This window comes from Tasmannia lanceolata, unplaced genomic scaffold, assembly GCF_043159265.1.
Source record: "Tasmannia lanceolata isolate RefF3 unplaced genomic scaffold, GAP_Taslan_0.1 ptg000004l, whole genome shotgun sequence".
Taxonomy (NCBI): Eukaryota; Viridiplantae; Streptophyta; class Magnoliopsida; order Canellales; family Winteraceae; genus Tasmannia; species Tasmannia lanceolata.
In genome coordinates this window covers 3,504,022-3,527,249 of record NW_027518681.1, presented here as the reverse complement: position 1 = coordinate 3,527,249, position 23,228 = coordinate 3,504,022, and the positions used below count along the sequence as shown (strand labels likewise).

General features: G+C 38.8%; 1 long non-coding RNA gene across 1 annotated transcript; it reads right to left on the bottom strand.

Moving 5' to 3' along the window:
- Positions 1-929: 929 nt before the first annotated feature.
- On the bottom strand, positions 930-22,905 carry LOC143876058 (uncharacterized). Its single transcript, XR_013250295.1, has 3 exons — positions 22,759-22,905; positions 11,836-11,940; positions 930-1,460 (listed from the first exon to the last, which is right to left on the bottom strand). It is a non-coding gene; the product is annotated as an uncharacterized LOC143876058 (long non-coding RNA).
- Positions 22,906-23,228: the final 323 nt, after the last annotated feature.

Below are 23,228 nucleotides of genomic sequence, written 5' to 3'. Positions count from 1 at the left end.
AATCCCCCCTTTAACAGTTTCTGTGAGAATGGTTCACTTGCTTCAGGATAAATTCACCCCCTTTAACATTTTTCTTTGCCTTTAAAACTCAACGAGTAACGTTAAAGGGGTGGACTTTATCCGTGGGTGGGGTGATATCATTCCCCTAATTTTAACTTGTTGATAGGCGACCATTTTCAAGACATAGTACTAAAGTGGTGTCTCATTCACAATATTAGTGGTTATGGGACCTTTCATGGCAAGTTGCCTTGCAGCACGATTATATTCTCTAAATATTTTCAATGATACTTACCACATATCCCAAGGCATGAGAAGATGGTGATGCTACTTTTGAAACATGCTGTTCATATGACCAAATATGTAATATTTGGTCATCTCATCATATTGATGCCTTTTGTTATTTTGTGATTTATCATAAATACCTCCTCCTTAATTTTTTTTGAACAGTGGTTATTGATAAATACCCTTGTGATATTTGGACCAAAGAAGCCTGACTTGTCGGTGATTAGTACATAAGCTAGGGAAATGAATCAATGATATCCCCCCCCCTCAAACAGTTTTTGTGAGAATAGTTCATTGCTTGAGGATAAATTCACCCCCTCTAACGTTTTTCATTGCCTTTAAAACTTAACGGATAACATGGGTGCGCGCGGGCGTGTGTTGGGGGGGGATTCTATCTGTCAAGATGGGGGAAATATCATTTCCCATAGGCTATTGCTCAACAGTAAGGACAATGGCAGATTTCTTTTCCAGTCAAATGTATTAGGACCAAAAAGTTGGTTCTCATCTAGCATCCTGAAGTTATGTTCTATCTACAACATATAAAATAAAAGCATAAGCATATGTGTAATCACTCCATCACAAATCATGATATATCCATCAAATAAGAAACTTTCGATCTAAGAATGATGTTTTAACCTAAAACTTGGTTGGGGAACTAAGCTGGACGCACAATTGTATTAATAATAATGAAGGAATTACAAGAGGACGCACCTGCCTTGACACAAACCCCAAAGCGTATAACTCATAATCAAGAAATAAAGCAATGAGAATATAGCCATCATTACAAGAAATAACCAAAACCACAGATAGGACTTGAGACAAATTGGGAATTCCAATTCCAATAAGTCTTCTTAAACTTTGAAGAGCAAGCATTGACTCTTGCCAAGGAGTCACATCAAGCTTTGGCTCTTGCCAAAATAGGAAGCTTCTCCTGATTCCAATAAGTCATGTTAAACTTTGAAGATCCATCAAGCTCCATTAGCAAAAGCATTTTTAACAATGTTTTCCTCTCTGAATATGTGAGATTTCTTAGGATTGATCTCCATCATCAATAAGTACCTGGTTAAGAAATGACAATGTTGGAATGATTGTGGAAGTTATGTTGACAATGATCAGTGATGAACCAATTTCGTTTGTTGCAAGTTTGGTCGCCATAGATTTGGAGCCCAGATAGATCTCTGATGTTGGAAATGTAAACCAATTAAATACTATGTATTGGAATGTAGTGGGAGTTGGAAAGTCGGTTTTGAAAGTCTAAGAGAGTTATTGCTTTACTTGACTAGTCTAGAAGTACTAAATAGCTAGAATGTTCTCATGTCTTCTATTTATATTCATGTATGGCAATCACTAAAAAACAAGAGAAATAGAAATATATTTTTAGTCTCCTCATCTCTTTCCTCCTCTCAAAAGTTTATCTTTCTTCATTGTTAACTCTAACATTGTGGTATCAGAGTATGGCAAAAAATACAACAATGTCCTCCGATTTTCCGGTTCCCCAACTTAGTGATAAAAAATATGAAAATTGGTGTATTCAAATGAAAGCTTTGCTTGGCTCCCAAGATCTGTGGGATGTGGTAGAGAATGGCTACACCGAACATGAAAATGAATCGGTGTTGACAAATGCTCAAAAGGAGGCCTTGAAGACCTTAAGGAAGAAAGACAAAGAGGCCTTGTACCTCATCTACCGAGCTCTAGATGAAGGCACTTTTGAGAAAGTTGCGGCTGCCACCACCTCCAACGAAGCATGGGACATGCTCAACAATGCTTTTAAAGGTGCAGAAAAGGTGAAGAAAATTCGCCTCCAAACTCTTTGAGGAGATTTTGAGTCTCTTAGAATGAAGAAATCTGAAGCTATTTCAGATCATTTCACAAGGGTCCTTGTCGTTGTAAACTAATTGAGAAGAGATGGTGAAAAAATTGAAGATGGGCGAGTTGTAGAAAAAAATTCTACGTTCATTGGACGCGAAGTTTGATTATGTTGTTGTAGCTATAGAAGAATAAAAAAAAATTGGAGGAAATGTCAATAAATGAACTTATGGGTTCATTGCAAGCACATGAACAACGGCTTATGAAGAAAAAAGAGCCGATTGAAGAGGTGCTTCAAACAAAGCTCACCATTAAGGATGATGAAGAAATTAAGGATGATGAAGAAAGCTCGAAAGGAAGCAACAACCAAATAGGTCGTGGCCGAGGATGGAATTGTGGCCGTGGAAGAGGCAGCGGACGTGGTCAAGGCCAAAGAGGAGGTCAAGGAGAAGATCAACAAAAATTTCAAAAATTTAACTATCGAGGTCGAGGAGGAGGTTCCCGAGGAGGCATGGCATGAAATCAACGGTATGACACTTCTAAAGATCGTTGTTATAATTGCGAAAAAGTTGGCCATTATGCATCGGATTGTTGGTACAAAGATCAAGTTGAAGAAAAATCAAACCTTGTAAAGGAAGATGAAGATGAACTATTGTTATCATGTGATGGAGACATTGGCAACCAAGATGCGTGGTATTTGGATACCGGTGCAAGTAACCACATGTGTGGAAGAAAAGAACTCTTTGTTGAGTTGGATGAATAACTAAGAGGTCAAGTTTCTTATGGAGACAACTCAAAGACTTCGGTGAAAGGCAGAGGTAAAATTTTAATCCGTTTAAAGAATGGATCTCATCAATTTATTCATGATGTCTATTACGTGCCGAATATGAAGAAAAATATTCTAAGCTTGGGACAATTACTTGAGAAGGGTTATAATATTTTTATGAAGGACCAAAGCCTAATATTGAGAAATCAACAAAATCATTTGATCACAAAAGTTGATATGTCAAAGAATCGAATGTTTGTATTAAACATCAAGAATGAAGTTGCAAAGTGCTTGGTTACTTGTATGAAAGATACTACATGGCTTTGGCACTTAAGATTTGGGTACCTTTACTTTGGTGGTCTCAAATTGCTATCCAAGAAAAATATGGTACATGGGCTTCCACAAATTGATCATCCTGATCATGATCAATTGTGTGAAGGATGTGTATTTGGAAAGCACTCCAGAAATAGCTTTCCTAAGGAGGCCACATATCATGCTTGGAGGCCACTTGAGTTGATACATTCAGATGTGTGTGGTCCTGTCACTCCTCAATCTTTTGGTAAGCATCATTATTTTCTTACCTTTATTGATTATTTTTCAAGAAAATCTTGGGAGTATTTTTTGAAGGAAAAGTTAGAAGTGTTTGATATATTCAAAAGATTCAAGTCTTACATTAAAAAGCAAAGTGGGTATCAAATCCAAAACTTGAGGACGGATCGTGGAGGAGAGTTCACTTCAATTGCATTTAACAAATTCTATGAAGATCATGGGATTCAACGATTCTTAACAGCCCCATATTCACCCCAACAAAATAGGGTGGCTGAAAGGAAAAATCGAACCATCCTTGACATGGTTCGAAGCATGCTCAAAAGCAAGAATTTACCAAAGGAATTTTGGGCTGAAGTGGTGGAGTGTGCAGTCTATTTGCAAAATAGATGTCCAACAAAAGGTGTGGAAGATTTCACTCCTCAAGAAGCATGGAGCGGAAAGAGGCCAAGCGTCTCTCATTTGAAGGTGTTCGGAAGCATTGCCTATGCACATATTCCGGCTCAAGGGAAAACAAAATTGGATGATAGAAGTAACAAGTTTATTTTCATTGGATATGATTCCAAATCCAAAGCATATAAATTATTTGATCCTATTAACTACAAGCTTCATATTTCTAGATGTTGATTTTGATGAAACAGGCACATGGGATTGGAGTAATAAAATTGGCATCATTAAAGGATTAATGGAGGAACAACCACTATCTTCACTCGAAGCACAAGAACCTCCATCTTCACCAATTCAAGAGCCGAGGGCTTTATCACCTTCCAAAGCAAGCCCAAGTGATTCACCACCACCCCGCGTAAGGATGCTTGAAGACATTTATGATAGAACAGATGCGGTAATTCAAGAATCCAACAATTTGCAATTATTTTGCCTTCTTGTTGATAGTGAGACACTCACTTTTGAAGAAGCCGTTCAAGAAAAGAAGTGGAAGAATGCTATGAATGAAGAGATTAGAGCCATCGAAAAGAATCAAACATGGGAGCTTGTTACACTTCCCAAAAATCATGAAGCTATTGGTGTCAAGTGGGTATATAAAATCAAAAAAAATGCAAGTGGTGAAATTAAGAAGTATAAAGCAAGGTTGGAAGCTAAAGGCTACAAGCAAAAGGCAGGGATTGATTATGATGAATTGTTTGCTCCCGTTGTTCGAATGGAGACCGTTCAAATGATCATTTCTATAGCCGAACAAAATTCATGGAAGATTTGCCAAATGGATGTCAAGTCGGCATCCTTGAAGGGACATCTTGAAGAAGAGTTTATATAGAACAACCAATGGGGTATGCCAAAGAAGAAGAAAAAGACAAAGTCTTGCGTTTGAAGAAGGCCTTGTATGGATTGAAGCAAGCACCACCAGCTTGGAATTCTCGAATTGATTCCTACTTCAAAGCAAATGGATATGTACAAATGTCCATATGAGCCGTCACTCTATATGAAAAAAGTTAATGGTGATATCTTGCTTATTTGCTTGTACGTTAAGGATTTGATTTTACAGGAAATAATTGTGGACCCCGATCACGAGGACGGGTGGGCGAGGGACACGAGATCCTACGCCGGTCCTCTAAGATCTCCACAATGTGAAGGAGAGCTCTACCAAGGAACTCTCGAAATGATGCCACTCACAGCATGAGTGGCGATATAAATGAGATACCTCTCGATTCAAGGACCAGCCCGAAATCAAGATGTACCTATAACAAAGAAGAGTCGTCATCTAAGGAAGTAGGCCCTGGATCCCATGAAATACTCTGTTGCAATGGATAATCAGAGATACAAAAGTCCGTGCCTGATGACGAATGGGGAAGGTATTAAGCGCCCCTAATTCGCCCAAGTGCAAGCACCTGGTCTCTTATGCCATTTTTAATTAATTTTGAAGAGTTTTGGGCTAAAATCATGTGAAATGGGAATGAGCACCCCCGAAGAAACGTCTATCTAAGCATGCATGACTCGGGGATGGGCGAAAGAAAATAAACATCCAAATCCTAACTCACCGCATCTACTCCTAACCCATCACATCTAGAAAAGCAATAACATCCGCATGCACAGCTACAGCTAAGCAAGTAATAGCAGATATGATAAGCAGAAAAGCAGTAAATATCTACAGCTAAGCATGTGAAACTAAACGCACAAGGAATAAGCAAGCTGAAAGTAAACACACAAGGAACCAAAGACAAACACACGATAAACTAAAAGATGCGAGGGAAGAAAGGAATCAGAAAATAGACGGTATGTACAAACCCAAAATGCCAGGAAAAAGAAAATGGGACATACGATAGACTCAGGGAGCGATTCTAAAAGAATCGAGCTCAGTGATCCTGATCCGCTAAAGATCGGACAAGTCTCGCGATCGTCATAGCCTATCGTTGGGCTCATCGAGGACAATCCCTGTGAAGGGGCCACGCTACGTCATCACCCATCCCAAAACCCGATAAAACGTCGGAAAACCGATAAAACCGGAAAACCACGATCAAAATCGGAAATGAAATGAAAGGAAGGCTCCGAGTGACCTGGCAATCATCATCCTTGCCCATTTTGATTTTTGTTGTGAAAGGTTGGAAAGATTTTTTGGATGTTTGAATGATTTTTTGAAGGGTTTAAATGATTTTATTGAAAAGTTTGACTGAACTTGGGATGACGATCCCAAGCTGCCTACGTACCCTGTAGAAAGGGATCAAGCCAACGTAGTTCGAAACAGCTTTTCGAAAAACGCTTTTATTTTTTTTGAATTTTTGTTGTTTGATTTTTATGTATTTTTATCCCTTTTGATCGAAAGAGGGTTTTGGCTCAAGAGGTTGTCGTCCGTCATCGCCTAAACCCGATAAAGTGTTCCTGTAATCGAGGGAATCCTGAAGCTCGAAAAAGATCCCGAGGAACATAAGGAGAATGACTCTGAATGAAGAAGAAACCCGAGGGAAAGTCCCTATAATCGAAGGAATCTCGAAGCTCGAGTAGGATCCCTAGAAATGAGAGTAGTCCCAAAAGAAGACAAGATAGAACCCTTGAACCCAATAAGAAGCAAAGGCCTCAAAAAATGAGGAATCGCTAAACCCCATGAGAAGTCCCAGAACATGAAAGGAGACAAGAAGGGTAAGGGGGGACATGGTACTTAGGATGTGGACATGGGCAATTATCTGAGTAAATGAGGTACAACAAAGTGAATTATTGCGTCCCTTCACTTCAGTAAGAGAACCCACCCATACACTATATTTCAACAATGGCGTCATTCTTATCCAAACTAAATGGACTACAGGAGAATTAAAATTTGGGCATAGGCAGCTGTTCAGAAAACTAAAAATGTATGTCAAGTAAGGACAATTGAAGGCATGCACTGACACAGGATCCATTTTTATGAGAAGAGGAGGCACAACAAAATTGCCAAGTGAGTAAGCCTAAGGTTTCGAATGAAAATTGCTTGATGAGCTCAGAACCATGCTGTAACATGGTGAAAACCTCAATGAAAGTCATTCACCGGGCGGCCATGTTGAGAGTTTTGAGATAAGCAGACCTAAACTGTCAATAGAAATCATTTGACGGAACCAAAACTCACTCGGCAGCACCATGGAAATCGCAAAGTGAAGCATTTAAAGGCAGGCACAATATAAATTTCTAGATGGGCAGACCCTGAGTTTTCAATAAAAACTATTTTGCGAGTTCCAAAACCACTTGGTGACCTAACAAAACCATGCCGAAAAGTATAAAATGGGTAAACACGATGAAGGTTGCAAGATGGTCAAACTCAAGATTATTAACGTAAATCATTTGACGTGCTTAAAGCCATTCGATAACACAATGATAATTAACGATGAAAATCATATGACAGGTAGTGATAATGAGAATTACTAGATGGACAAACCTGAAATATTCAATAGATATCACTTGATAGGCTGATTCTTAGTTAGTTGGACATCAAATTAGACTTTGTTCATATGCGGACTGCCATGAACCAATATGTTGTGACCACAAACAATAGAGCCTTAAACAAAAAAAAAGCACATCCAATGAAAATTCAATGCGACTCAGGCATTTCGCACTTTGGGGCATTTTATCGAATAGATCATAGGCGCAAGTAAAACCCATGTCTGTCACTTGTTTTCCCAAACCAAAACCAAATTGCATGGAATTGAGATCATGTAGAAAAAGTGCGAGAGACAACAAGAGAAATAGCGAGATTGAGAATGAATAGAAGGAATGAGCGAATTACCTGAAATTGAAGATTTGCGTGTCTGATTTGAAGAGGGTTTGTAAATAAATTAAAAAGAAAAAGAAAAATGGGTTGCAGAGGAGGATGGCGGTGGTGGAGAGCGATGGAGGGGCAGAGTGGCTCCGGTAATGGATGAGGCTTCGCCGGATTCCGGCTTGAAGTGATGGCGGCTAGAGGTGGTTGATGGTGGTGGTTATGATAGTGTTAATGGCTGAAATGGAAGAGGGTTTGAGGGTTATGGATTTGGGTTTTTGAAGTGGGTTTGGGGTGGAAATGGTGATGGTGGCGAAGAGATTTGGTGGTAGTGGTGGCGATCGGACGGAGATAGTTTCAAGGGAGGTGGGGGTTGAAGAAGGGTGGAAGAGGAAGAGGGTTTGGGTTGGTCGGATTCCGGCAAGCTTGCCGGAATCAATGGAGATGGTGGTCTCTCCCTCTCTCTCCCTTGGTGGCTGCTGTTGGTGGGTTTGGATTGGATCTCCGGCAAGGTTGGTCGGATTCCGGCAAAATCGCCGGAATCAATGGATGTTAAGGTGAATGAGATGGGTTTTGGTGCTGAAAATGATGGAGGTAGGGGCTGCTAGGAGTAGGTGGAGAAGGTTGAAGACGGTGGTGATATTGGGCAAGGAAGAGTGCTGGATTCCGGCAAAATCGCCGGAGAAATCGAAGTTGGCGACGACCACTCTCTCTCTCTCTCTCTCTCTCTCTCTGTGTTGTTGTTCTCCTCCCCCCTCCTTTGCAAAAACCCAATCGTACCATTCTTATACAAACAGGGGTGTGCTGATTTCAGCACCCCCCTTGCTTTGTTGCTTGCACCTTGCCTTTGTCTTTTCCTCCTTTTGGTTAGATGTTTAATTAAGATGTACACAAGCATTGGTATAGGCACCCTCTTGCTTTAGTAAGCCACCATCTTAAGAAAATGAAATATTTTTCCACCCTCTTTTCCTTTATTGGGCAGCTACCTTCATTTGAAAATGAAACCTCCCTTCTCCAAAAAAAAAATAATCGGATGGTCCATTTTATAAGAAATTGGCACATCCTTGCTTTGATATTTGCACATCCCATTTGCCCTCTTTGCCTACTTAATTATTTCCACATGAGAAGTAGTAATGGCACACACTAGTTTCAATAATTCACCCCTCTTCTACTTAATTAGGAAAACACAATTATATTTAATGGCCCTCACTTGGTAATTGCAAACCCATAAACAAGGGGTTGATATTGACACACTCATTTTGCCCTTTTCTCATTCTCTCATGACGCAAAAAAAATGGAAGTTGATATCCACACACCCATATTTGACAAAGGCACAAACTCTGCTTGTCCTTTCTTCAAATTTTTGCCCGAATTAATTATAATTTTGCAAGGGCGCTCTTGGGAATGGGAACAACCTCTTGGGAACTTCGCACCCAAGAATGGGCACAATGGGTAACTAATCATTCGGGTTTTCTTCCCATTTGGCTCTTGGACTTTTCGGGAATCGGTTTTAGACACTTCGGGAACTTGAGACTGACTTTGATTCTTAGGGACTTCGAATTTGGTTCCGAAACTCAGATTTTGGGATTTATTCAATTTTTGGGAAATTTGGGTCAGGTCAAAATGGGGTGTCTACAATAATTCTCTTATGTTCAAAGAATTCAAGCAAGCAATGGTTCGGGAATTTGAGATGACTGACAATGGCCTAATGTCCTATTTTCTTGGCATTGAAGTGAAGCAATCCAAGAAAGGGATATTCATTTCACAAGAAGGATGTGCTATAACTGTTCTTCAAAAATTCAAGATGGAAGATTGCAATGCGGTCAATACACCGATGGAGTGCGGGCTCAATCTATCCAAAAATGATGAAGGTGCAATGGTGGATCCAACTATGTTCAAAAGTTTGATTGGAAGTTTAAGGTATTTGACTGTCACTAGACCTGATATTTTGCATGGAATTGGACTAGTAAGCCGTTACATGGAGAATCCTAGGTCGACACATCTCAAAGCCGCTAAAAGGATTCTTCGCTACATCAAAGGTACCATTACTCATGGTTTGCATTATGTACTATCAAATGATTTTCAGCTCATTGGTTATGTTGATAGTGATTGGGGTGGAGATATGGATGAACGGAAGAGCACCACCGGTTTTGTTTTCTTTTTGGGTGATACTCCTTTCACATGGGTATCCAAGAAGCAACCTATTGTATCTCTCTCTACTTGTGAGGCTGAGTATGTGGCGGCATCATCATGTGTTTCTCATGCTATTTGGCTAAGATGGTTGTTCAAAGAAATTCATTTTCATCAAGTTACGGCTACAAAGATTTGCATTGACAATAGATCGACAATTGAGTTAGCAAGAAATCCGGTTTATCATGAAAGAAGCAAGCATATAGATGTTCGATTTCATTCAATTCGAGATCATGTGAAGAAAAAAGAGGTTGAATTGGTTCATGTCGAGTCCGGAGATCAAGTTGCGGATATTCTTATCAAGCCGTTGAAGGCCGAGCTGTTTTACAAGTTCAAAACTTCTCTTGGAATAATTGATGGAGGGAATTTGGTTTAAGGGGGAGTGTTGGAAATGTAAACCAATTAAATACTATGTATTGGAATGTAGTGGGAATTGGAAAGTCGGTTTTGAAAGTCTAAGAGAGTTATTGCTTTATTTGACTAGTCTAGAAGTACTCAATAGCTAGAATGTTCTCATGTCTTCTATTTATATCCATGTATGGCAATCACTAAAAAACGAGAGAAATAGAAATATATTTTTAGTCTCCTGATCTCTTTCCTCCTCTCAAAAGTTTATCTTTCTTCATTGTTAACTCTAACATCTGACACCCTGCCAAGCATAGTGAATGCGCTAAATTAGCGAATACACTTTCCCTCCTTTTCATTAAGTAGTGTCCCATGAAGAAGGTCTAAGTATTAGAGATAGCTGATAAGAATGTACTATGATCTGAGAATCAATCCTTATCGCTAACTTCCACCATCACCTTACCACACTTGGTTGAATGATCCATGCCTTGCTTAAATCAGTTTATTCAAGACCATGCGCGTGGAAAAAAAATTGTGTAAGTTTTCATTAGTTTCTGAATATAACTACTCTTTTGCATAAAAAAAAAGCCCTCCTCCCAATGCAACGAAAAGTGAAAATGGTCAAGGAAACGAATGGGAAATTGATGGAGCATTCCCTTTTTCACAGTCTACATCAGCCATGGAGCTCATTAGCTTAGTTTCTTTTTACTTCATTTGCACTAAGCCTATAGGCTAGTTTAGTCATTTTGCTCATTTTCCATATCCTTTTGGTCTTTTCTTAAATTTTGTTGTAGTGTGGTCATTTTCTTGATGATTTTCTTTCTGAGCAAGGGTTTGGCAACCTTGACTTCTAAGTTTCATCTCTTGATCTGTCTGTTCTCACCTTGTTTAGAAAGGTTTCTTCATCTCCTTCAAGATTCGAGCATTCTCTTGCAGGATCAAAGTTATTACCAGTGAAGAAATGGCCCGGAATGGTCAAGAAATGTTCGAATTGTTCTGAAAATTGTGCTTGAATCTGCACGTCACCACTGGTTCTTGTCTTTGAGTGAAGTGTTCGTGGATGAGCAGAGATTTTTGCCATGACTGTGTGGGCAGGTTTTATGCTAGTTGAAGCTTTGTTTCTCTTGTGAAGTATGTATTCAAAATACTTCCATTAAAGCCTGGTAAGCAGATTAAATTCTTATCTGTTCTTTTCAATAGATTACAACAGAATTGTAGACGAATTCCCTTGTCGAAACATTCAATCTGCTAGTGTGTTTATGCTCATTGTTCTAGCTGCATAGTTTCTATCCTCTATAATCCAAATCTAGTTATGGAAAGTTCTGGTTCCAGTCTGATTATTTGAATTCAATTCTGCACATCTGTCCAATCTCTTCCTTGCAGAAATTTTGTTCTTGCAAGAAAGCGCATAATAGAATATTGAAAAGCATTAGTACTTATTAGCGCCCAGAAATTGCAGCTCAAAGCAGATTTTGAACTACTTTGGCAGTTTTAAATTTGATCTGGTGACATTACCTTTGAAATTGATCCTAAGACCACAAGAATACTGTGAAGATTTGAATTCTTTGTGAAACCGTGTACGGATCTGAATTGTGGATGTTTTTTATACAGTTCAAAAGGCTCCTGTATATTGATTGTGATGATTTAAAGAGGAATTTTCTTTCAAATTCTCTAAACTTCTACATGTTTGGTAAATACAGTGATTGACTATAGAATTGAAGCTTACTCTTCCAGGTGCACACCATCTGTTTACATTGTGGGAATTGGATAAGGCCGTGGTGAGGATCCTTGCTCAGAAAATTCAAATGTTGGAAAGACATTTTCTGCTGACCTGAAGCAACAACAACTTGATGTTCAGTCGACATTCACCTGCAGCTGAATTGCCCATACTAAGCAAATGAAATAAGAAAAGTTTGAGTTGAAAGTTGGCGTAGAATTCTAAAGATACACATTTATTCCCGCTGCCAGTTTCTAATAGTATATGTTGTGAGCTGATCTTTTTATCAAGATTGGGTTTCATTTCTTTACATGCACCTTTGATAATAGAACTTTAACCTAGATTGTGTTGGGTGGAACCGATTTAATTTATTGGATTGATTGGCGGTTGGCAAGTTGATGAACAGTGGCATTACTTCTTACATCTGTAATTGCTTGGATTTTGGAAGCTAATTTCCTTTGTGGATAATCCAAGAATTCTTCCATCAGGGGGTTGAGACTCTCCTTAACAGCCCATACATGAAGACTTGGCTATTGTAATTGGGGATTGAGATTGTTCTAAGTTTAAACTCTGTCCATGAATTGGTAGTGGTTCAGATCATATTCTCCATAAGTTAAGCCATTTAATTTGCACTTGGACCTAAGGCCAACCTTAATTCTGAACTGAACGTTACCATTCCTGAAGAAATTAGATGGAACATATTGATAGTACTAAAGGACAATAGACACACACTTTCTTCCTGCAAGCTAGTATATCGCCTCCACGTGTGTCCTGCATCAGAAATAAAGGAGAAGATGAAAGGTGAAGAATGCACCTTCTCAATCGCTGCACATATGGTGGTGAAAGGAGCCCACATAGCCCCACATTCACAAAACATCCCATGAGAGAGTAGGCTAAGATTCTCAGGGAGTAGGGTAGGGTTCTCCTAATCCCACTCAATATAACTGGGTATGTAACAAGACAGAGAGGTAAACACCTGACACGACCCCCTTGCATGCATGAAATGCAAATCATTCATGGACTCATCCTTTATGGGTGGAGGTCCCTGCCGGATACAACCAGCCCAGAAAAATATGCCAGTAAAATGAACCCAGAAAATGCAAGTAAACTGAACCCAAAAAATGCCAAGAAAACCTTCACACAAGATACCATTCTAAGATGCTATCACATCCTACAAGGCAGTGTTCTTCTGCATGGATAGGGATCCCGGTAAGTTCCAAGAGAAAGGGGGATGGGTTCCCCCTTTCTCTTGGAAATATGGAGAAGAGAAATTATGGATAGACAGATCCAATATGAGCATGAAAAATCAACTCAGCCTTTTACCTCTCGTAGAGTCAACACAACAAATAAGAGATTATTGATTTGTTAGTGGAGCAAAGATGGTTTTAAATTTAGGTCGAAACCTAAAATTTTCGGATTTCCACCAGACCAAAACAAAATATGCATGGAATCATTTTTTTTTTTACAAGATTTCACCTAAATTTTGCCCTTTTTTACAAGTTTTCCACCAAATTTTTAGAGAAACCAAAATTTTCCATGAAATTTACAAGATTTCGGCTGAAATTCCCACTGAAACTGAAATATTTCGATTTCCATTATGGCCGAAACCGAAACCAAAATTTAAAACCTTCGATCAACACTATTTTTTTTATTATATATATATATATATATATATATATATATATATATATATATATATATACAAATAAATAAAAAATTATATATTCACATCATTGGGGAAAGAGGGACCTAGAATAAATGCGCATCTCAGCAGCCCCAACATAGCCAACCAATCCGCATCATTGTTGCTCTTATGAATATGTAGAAAAGAAAAGTGTTACGGTCCTAAGTGGGGGCCCGCCTAGGTATGGGACTGGGTGAGACCCAGCCTGGTATGGGGCAGGTTTAAAGGGCCTCGCCTAACGTGTTCATCTTTTGGCGTATTGGTAAGGTACCTAACAAAAAGAACTTGTCATCAATCATGGCATTTATCTCATCCAAGAACTTTGCTAATCTTCATGGACCGATGTACCTCTACCTTACCTTCTATCTCATCCCTAAAAAAATGTCATGCCAAAGTGAAGAGCGCGGACCTCGGTTTCAACAGAATCTTTTATACAAACCAGACCAGAAAATATGTTGATAATGGCGCCGTTATTGTCACTAAACACACCTCTGATTTTCTGTTCTATATATATTAATGAGTTATAAACTAGTAGGGTACACATAAAGAGCATAATGGTTGAAAAAGTAATGGACCTCACACTTGTAGTAATAACTTAATAAGTGATATACTAAGTGGACTATGGAGGGCCCATGACAAAAAAAAAACCAATGGGGCCCATTTATAGTAATGAGTTATAGACTAGTGAGGGATACTTAGAGAGTCCAAACAAAAAAGTAATGGACCCGACATGTAAATTAATCAAGGAGTAAGATGGAGGGCCCAACAACAAATAACCAAAATAGCGGTGATAAATTTGCCTCCAAGATTCCCACATCCACCCCCTTTTACCTATTGTGAAGCCCATAACCGGGGTACTCCTTCTTGAGGTGTGGTTTCCTAGCGATGAATAGTGACGGATGAAGCTCAACCATACATGGCACCGACCCACTCTACAACAATCCTTTATCAACCTTCCACATGGTGGTGAGTCTGGTGACCACGAACCTAAAATTTCAATCAATGGCAACCACTGGCCTAGGTAGCAATGCAATATCCACCTATTGAACATAAAATTAAGGTACTATTATTATACTTATGTCAAAAATGCATTGAATCCAAAACTGATTATTGGACATAAAATTAATTCTTTGTAGTCTGGGTTTTCTTTTTCCTAGGATTTATGTGGGAGAATATTTAGTAGTCACATCAGCTTTTTCTTGGTGACATCAGCAAAATCTTGTCTTGAAAATGGTGGTCTCTCTTTCTCTCTCTACCTTCTCTCTCCACTCATCATAATATCTTTCTCTAATTAATGCTTGTCCCCTCTTTTGTCTCCTACCTTTACCCACATTAATCCCAGGGAAAAAAAAAACCCGGCAACCAAACGGAGTAGCGATAACCAAGACATGGTCAAGATTAGTGGCAGTGTAATGACATAAGCAAATAAAATATAAGTATTAGTTTTTTCTGGGTGCAATTATAAAAAATAATGGTCTTAAATTATAAAAGGTGATTTACCCATCGGGATGGGTGGCCCTAACAATATCATGAGCTATCGTTTGTGGGCTCTTCCGAAGGAGTCCCTATTCTTTCACGAAACAAAGTAATGAAAGTGCATCATCTCCTGTTTGATTGCACAAATGGTTGCACAAAAGCCAGGAGAGTTTAGGAGTTTTGCTTTGCAATTGGTTGCCATGTCAACAAAATCTCTCGTTTGGTTGTCAATGTAGTATCAGAATTTCTAGAGACTACGAGACAAGTTTCATAGGTCATTATTGTATGTCTAATGACGTGGCATCCATGTCCCCTCTTTATACCTTCCAATCCAAATTTCTCGAAAAAAGGTGGAATTTGGCTTGGAGAATGATGCCTTTTCTCTTCTTCTCTCTTTCTCTCTCTTCTCTTTCTATATCAGTAATGATACACCCTCCCACAACTCTACGAGGCTAGTAACAAAACACTACTTATCACTATTCTACGAGGTAAATCAAATGTTTGTCTCCTCCCTATTGTAGGGGTGCAACTCAGGTTGGCTTGGGTCTGCTTGAGGCCAACCCGACCCAACCCAAGGAACCCTTTTTCCCAACCCGACCCGATTTCCAATCTGACAAGCTTCAACCCGACCCAACCAAGGGAGCCTTTTTTCCAACCCGACCCAACCTTACAAAAAAAAAAATTTTCTGATTAAAAATGTCGGGCATCACTCGGGTCGGGTGGCCCAAACCCTCAACCCAACCCGACCCAATTTCCAATCCAGGTTGGGAAAACTCAACCCGAACCCGACCCAAACTCGACCTGACTTTTTTTCGGGATGAACGTGACCCGAGTTGCACCCCTACCGTATTCAGTATTCACTACTTAATACCACTAATCTACAAGATAACTGTTGGGTATATAATATAACCCATCTATGTTCTAATATAAGCCCAATAAGATAATGGACCGGTGTAGTGGGCCTATTTGGGCTAGAGCCACTAACCTATTAAAACCCTAGTGTATCTAATATATATAGGGTCTGGAGGCAACAAACTTGGTATTCCAAATTAAATAGGTGTAATGCTTCAAGCAACCTCTTGCTTGACCTAATTACTCTAACAATCTTGAAGCATTACACCCAATGAATGGAATTATTCCTAAGGTTGAAGACACATACACCCAATCTATGGTGTATGTTTTCACCTTGAAAAGGGGTAAAAGTTTATGGTACCTACGCATGATAAGACTAAAGAGTCACTTTAAAAGTATAATTCCTATTAAATTCCATACACCCCTTGGTTGTTATTGACAACCATAAAAGGAAAAACAAAAGGCACGGTTCTTGTAACAGTAACGTGTTGGAATTATCTTTTTTTTTTTTATTTGCTTGTTTAGAAAAGCAACACATAGCCAAATTGATATTTCCACCCAATCCAATGACATCCCATGTCTGATAAAGGCATTATTGCAATCGACTGTTAAAAGGTGTTAGTGAGACTGGATGATCTCAAACGATTAATTCGAATCGAATATGAGAATCGAGCCAGGAATAATTTGGAGATGGTTAGACAGCAACAATCTGCTGCTAACGCGGTATCAAATCCCAAGAATTTTTCTAAAAAATCCAAGTCATATAAAAGTTACAATCCCAAGTTGGAGGCCAAAAAGACTATCTTTCAGAAAAAGAAGGGCAAGTGCCACAACTGTGGAAAATTGGGTCACTTTGCTGCAGAGTGTAAACAACCTAAGAAGGCTAAATCTGACATCACAGAAGGAAGCTCATATGATGGTGGGCAAGGCTGAGCCTAAGAGTTATGTTGCTATGTTGGGCAACAGTCAGGCCAGTACTTCTTCCGACTTGTGGTTAGATACATGAGCCACTTGTCATGTTTGCAACTCCAAGAAACTACTAGTTGATGTTGTTGCCGCGAAAGAGACCGTTACAGTGGCTAGTGGAGCAGAGGCGGAGGTGACTCATACTAGCACTGCAAACTTGGTCATTTCTTCAGGAACAATACTAACTTAAAAAAAATGTTAAAGTAGTTCATGTTATTCAAAAGAATTTAATTTCCATTAGTCTTTTAGACAATGCTGGCATTTGTTCTTCTTTTTTGGGTGGTAAAGTAACTTTATTTGTTAACTCTTACTATTTTGGCTGTGCTTTCTTAATCGATGATATGTATAGATTGAATTTAGCAAATGATACAATTAGTCAGGTTAGTTCAACTCTAATGATTCTAAGTTGTTACACACTAGATTGGGACATGTGAACTATCGGAAAATTGTCCAACTTGCTAAAACTTATAATATACCATTAGCTATGTCAATTAAGTTTGACAAGTGTGAGGTTTGTGCTCAAACTAAGATCACTAGAAAATCTTTTCGTCAGATTTCTAGGAGCACACAACTTCTTGAGTTGATACATTTTGACCTCTGTGATTTTAAAAGTTTCACTGCCATGTTGGAAAAAGATAAGGCCAGTACTTCTTCAGATCGGTGGTTAGATACAGATGCCATTTGCCATGCTTGCAACTCAAAGAAAGTTTTTCACTAAGTGTTATCGAAGTAAAGGAGACTGGTACAGTGGCTAGTGGAGCAGACATGTAAGTTACTCACACTTGTACTGCGAACTTGGCCCTTTTCTTCAGGTAAACTGCTTACTTTATGAGATGTTAAAGTGTTTTCCATTAGTCTGTTTGACTATGCTGGCATATGCACTTCATTTATGTGTGGTAGAGTCATTTTTTATTGTTAAATTATACTATTTTGGCTGTGCATATTTGACAGATGGTATGTATGGTTTGAGTTTAGAAAATGAGATTGTTAGTCAGGATAGTTCACCGCACAACCGATTGGGACATGTAAACTATCAGAAAGTGATCCAACTTACTAACACTCATAAGATACCATTACATATGTCAATTAAATTTGACAAGTGTGAGAGTTAGGAGTGATAGAGAAGGAGAAGATACACATTGACATGGTTCAACGAATTCTGTGCCTCTCAGGACGTAATCCTTGAAACTACTGCTCCTCACTCACCTCAATCAAATGGTATAGCTGAGTGTAAGAACATGACGTTAACTTAAGTGTTAAACTCCATGTTAATGACAGCTGGCATGCGTAGTTGCATTTGGGGAGAGGCAGCTTTGACTGCAAATCACATCCTAAAACTCTAAATGCTCCTCCATGTGATAGAGTACCCAAGAATTTGGTGAGGACTTTGTGCCTACCAATTGGAGAATGATCCATCATCATATCAGGAAGTGATGAGATCTAGGGACTCTATGTTGTGGGCTGTGGACCCCGATCCGGAGAGGATACGAGTGCGGTGAGGGACGCGAGGTCCCCACAGCAATCCTCTAAGATCATCCACAATGTGAAGGAGAGCTCTGCTAAGGAACTCTCGAAACGGATGCCACCCTCACAGCATAGCACGAGTGGCGATACAAAACGAATGAGATACATCCTGATCAGGAGCCAGGGCTCGAAACCGAGATGTACCTAAAAAGAACTCAGAGTCGCCATCCATGGATAGGCCATGGAACCCTAAAATCAAATCCTCTGTGCAATGGATAACCAGAAATATATATGGGTTCGTGCCTGGTTACGAATGGGGAAGGTCTGAGAGCACCCCCAATTCGCCCGAGTGCAAGCACTTGGTCTCTTATGCCATTTTCATTAATTCCAAAGAAGTTTGAGTAAAAATCATGTGAAATGGGAACAATCCTCAGGAATCGTCTACCTAAGCATGCATTTCCTGAGAATGGAGAAATAAACACGTAAAATGAAATGAAAAATGTGTCACCTAAGCAAAGCTAGGTTATGAGTGACATGCCTAATGGGTGTCTAAGTTTCTAGTGGACACGCACATGCAAGCTACAACCAAAGGTATAGTATCAGTACAAGAAAGTAAGAAAACATATCAAAACATGAGACACAAATCTATGCTATGTATGACGGGACAAGACAAGTCCTAACTCTAATGCAGGACTGGACTCGGACCAGAATGGCCATCCATCCTAGCTGCGCTACGTATCCCGGCCTCGGGAAGAATCGGAGCCCACGTAGTTCGATGCCCTATTCTAAATTATGATGCCTAAGACATCTAGCCCTCTATTCTAGACTCGATCTAAAAGACCGAACCAGTTATTAAAGCTTCTTGTATGATTATTAAAATTCCAGTGAATTGTGGATTTTAGGACACCCTATATGCCCTAACTAATGCAAGTTGATTAGCCTTAGGCTAATGCAGGTGGTTCCTACAATCCTATGTGTAACTAGGCTGTGCAACCTAATGAAAACCACGGGCTGACTATATGCCTAGTCTAGCCATCGGTTCGACTAAATGTCTAACCGATCGACTCGAGGCCTCCTAACTCTAGGGACACTCACACGACAGGACATACCATATCAATACAAATCAAGACAAACTCCTAACTCTAGAACACAACCTAAACAGCTAGGACATACTCCTAACTCTAGAGGAAGATCTTTTTGAAAATGGTTTGAATATTTTTGTAACTTTGAAAGATTTAAAATTTTTATTTTTAAAGGTTTGGCTGGACTTGGGATGTGGATCCCAAGCTGCACTACGTACCTCGTGGAAGAGGATCAAGCCAACGTAGTTCGGAACGAACTCTCTACCTATCAAACACTTACGGCAAATCAACTATGCTCTAATAATACTATTATAAGAGCAAATGAGTCAAAGACTCTCTAATGACAGTAACTGGAGAATAAATGAGTCAAAGACTCTCTAATAAAAGCGACTAAAGGATAAACGAGTCAAAGACTCTCTAATAAGAGCAACTGATAACACTGAAATGAGATAACGAAGTCAAAGACTCTCTAATAATACTGCAAATGAAACAGATGAGTCAAAGACTCTCTAAAAACGGAAACACGAGTCAAAGACTCCAATGACACCAACTAAAAGATAAATGAGTCAAAGACTCTCTAAAGGAAAAGAAACACGAGTCAAAGACTCCACTAACATTAACTAAAGGATTAATGAGTAAAGACTCTCTAAAAGAGATGAAAAACACGAGTCAAAGACTCCACTAACACCAACTAAAGGATATATGTAACTTGGTGATTAGATGGGGCTTCGCCCAAGCACAGCAAACTTGGGTCCGGTCAAAATGGGGTGTCTACATGGGCAGAAGCCATTCATGATGAAATGAGCTATCTGTTAGAAAATCTAACTTGGCAGCTAGTCGATTTGCCAAAAGGGGCTAAGACTATGGGCTGTAAGTAGATATTTGTCTGTGATTATACACAATTTGTTTTGGTCTTAAACAAGCACCTAAATTGTGGCATCAAAAATTTGACAAGATAGTAAAGAGCTTTGATTTTCAGACCAGTTACTCAGATAAATGCCTTTACTTTCATTCTGTGTCGAATAAGGTTGCGATTATTTGCTTGTATATAGACGATATGTTAATTCTTGGTTCCGATCTCTTTGTAGTGAGTGACGTGAAAACCACTTTGGCTAAAGAATTCGACATGAAAGATCTTGGTGTGGTTGACACCATTCTTGGTATGAAAGTAAGTTTTGAAAGACAATGGATTACTCTTAGCCAAGCCCATTATATTGAAAAACTACTTTCTATATGGGGATACAGTGAATGTAAACCGATTGAGACATCATTTGATTATACCAAGAAGCTGATCTCTAATGAAGGAGACAGTGTGAATCAGTTAGATTATTATAAACTGATTGGTAGTCTCATGTATGCTATGAGTTGCACTAGGCCAGACATAGCCTTTACAGTTGGCATGCTGAGTCGTTTCACTAGTAATCCTGGCCATGAGCACAGAGATGCCCTTATGAGGCTGCTGAGATACCTTAAGGGTACTTAAGGATATGTTCTATGTTATAATGGCCATCCTCCTATCCTGGAAGAATATTCTGATATGTCATGGGGATCAAAATTAGGGGACAGCAAATCTACTGCTGTTGTGTGGAAGTCGAATTTGAACTTTATGCTCTCACTTCAGTTGCAAATGAAGTAGAAGAGAAAAAGAATCTAATTATGGTTATGGACATTCCACTGACCCCGTTAAGGATTAGATCCTTCAGTGTGTTCTGTGATATTCAAACTACAACTATAGTTGTGACGAACTCACTCTTCGTGGTAAGAAGAGATATCTTGGGTTGAAAATATCATGCTGAATTATCTCAAGATCACGAGATTATCACTTTGATTGATACGAAATCGAAGGATAATATGGCCGATGCTCTCATATAGGGGCTGACCAAAGATCGAATATTCAAAACTGTGGGGGAGATGGGGTTAAAGTCTATATAGACGGGACTTAACTTACATCCATGTTATTTTGAATCTTCGAATCTCCCTTTTGGCCAAGATAGGCACTTGATATGTTTCGACGATGTTTACAGTTGTTGTGTGTCATTCCATATTTGATGACATGTCTTTTTTGGGAAAGGTTGTACATTCCAAACTTGATGATACAGCTTAACTCAAATATGGATAAGATGACTGTAACATTCCAAAAAGAAACATGAAATCGTTCTTTGCAAAAGAAACTATTTGGTCTTGTTCTTCAATGAAACTTGACAATTAGGAATGGTTATTTGCAAAAGAAGCTGTTTAGGTCTTGTTCTTTACTGAAACTTGATAATGATGCCTATGGTGAGAGTGATACTGATACTTTTTCAGCCATTTTGAATTGTACTAAGTTCTTCTTCAGGTAGAACTAGATACTTTCGTGAATTATGGAATTGTACTAAGTTCTTCTTTAGGTAGAACTAGATACTTTCATGTTTATAATATTGGTTGGATTTATTTTTATGAAATCCATATTTGACAATTCACAGGGATTGGCGAAAAATGAGGAGCTTGTCTTGATTTGGACTTTGATGAAGATGACTTACTTGATGAGTAAATCTTCTAAAGTCATAAAGACTATGCTTACATTTCAGTATGCATAGAATTCACTTTTTTGTGGAACTTTATTTTGGATCTCGATGAGAATCATACTTCATGAATGAATTCAACTAAGATCAGTGAGGTTCACTTATATATGAAACTACCTTTTGGTTGAGTTTAGCTTGTTGTATATCTAAAACTCTTGGTTTGTCATAAAAGGATTCATGTTTTCATTTGGATTACAGATCTTTTATGATATAGACCATATGGTGATGTGGATGATTCAATATTTTGTTTTGAACATTACACTATCTATCTATTGGATTGTGCTATATGTAGAACATATGAGGAGATTGTTGGGTATATAATATAACCCATGTATGTTCTAATATAAGCCCAATAAGATAATGGACCGGTGTAGTGGGCCTATTTGGGCTAGAGCCACTAACCTATTAAAACCCTAGTGTATCTAATATATATAGGGGCTGGAGGCAACAAACTTGGTATTCCAAATTAGATAGGTGTAATGCTTCAAGCAATCTCTTGCTTGACCTAATTACTCTAACAATAACTACCTGCGGCCTACGTTTCCACAATTGCAAGAAATCACATCCCATAAACAATTATGGGATAATTCACCGAATCCCTAATCTTGTTGTAAAACTACTGGAAACTGAACATTCCAAAAAAATTTGTAAAAATGCCGATGAGGTTGTAAAAGTACTAGAAACTGAATATTCAATGTGAAGGGACAAATGGTCCACCTACTGAAAAATACCCATATAGAGATGAGTACTACTACTACCCCACAAGCACCTACTCTTTATTTTTTTGCAGAGGAATATGATGCAACCGTGAAAAGGGAACCCTAATTTCGTAGAACAAATCTCATACCAGCTGATAAATGGGAGGAGCTCTGCTGTAGAATGGAAATGAGTTAGGACCTTCTGATCAGGAAAGGGCTACAAAATAAACTCATGTGAGAGCTCCTTCTCCTTCTCCGTTGAAAACATACACAGCCTTATCCATAGTAACCATGTTCTTTCCATTGTCATTAGTTCTCTTTCCAAGAATTTTTTTTATTAGAATTTCTTTCCATTGTCATTGGTTTTCTTTCCGAGAATTTTTTTATTCGAATTTCTTTCCATTGTGATTAGTTTTCTTTCCTAAGAAATTTTTTTATTAGAAAACCTTTTCCTCTAGAGCTCAATAACAACACCCCCGGAACTCTCTCTCTCTCTCTCTCAATTTCTACAACTCAGCATTTTGTGGGGTCCATTAGTTTACCCATCATGCTAAGGGCCAACATTTTACCAATTACCATGCCTAGCATGGGTGCGCCCAAGGTTTTAAATTTCAGTTTC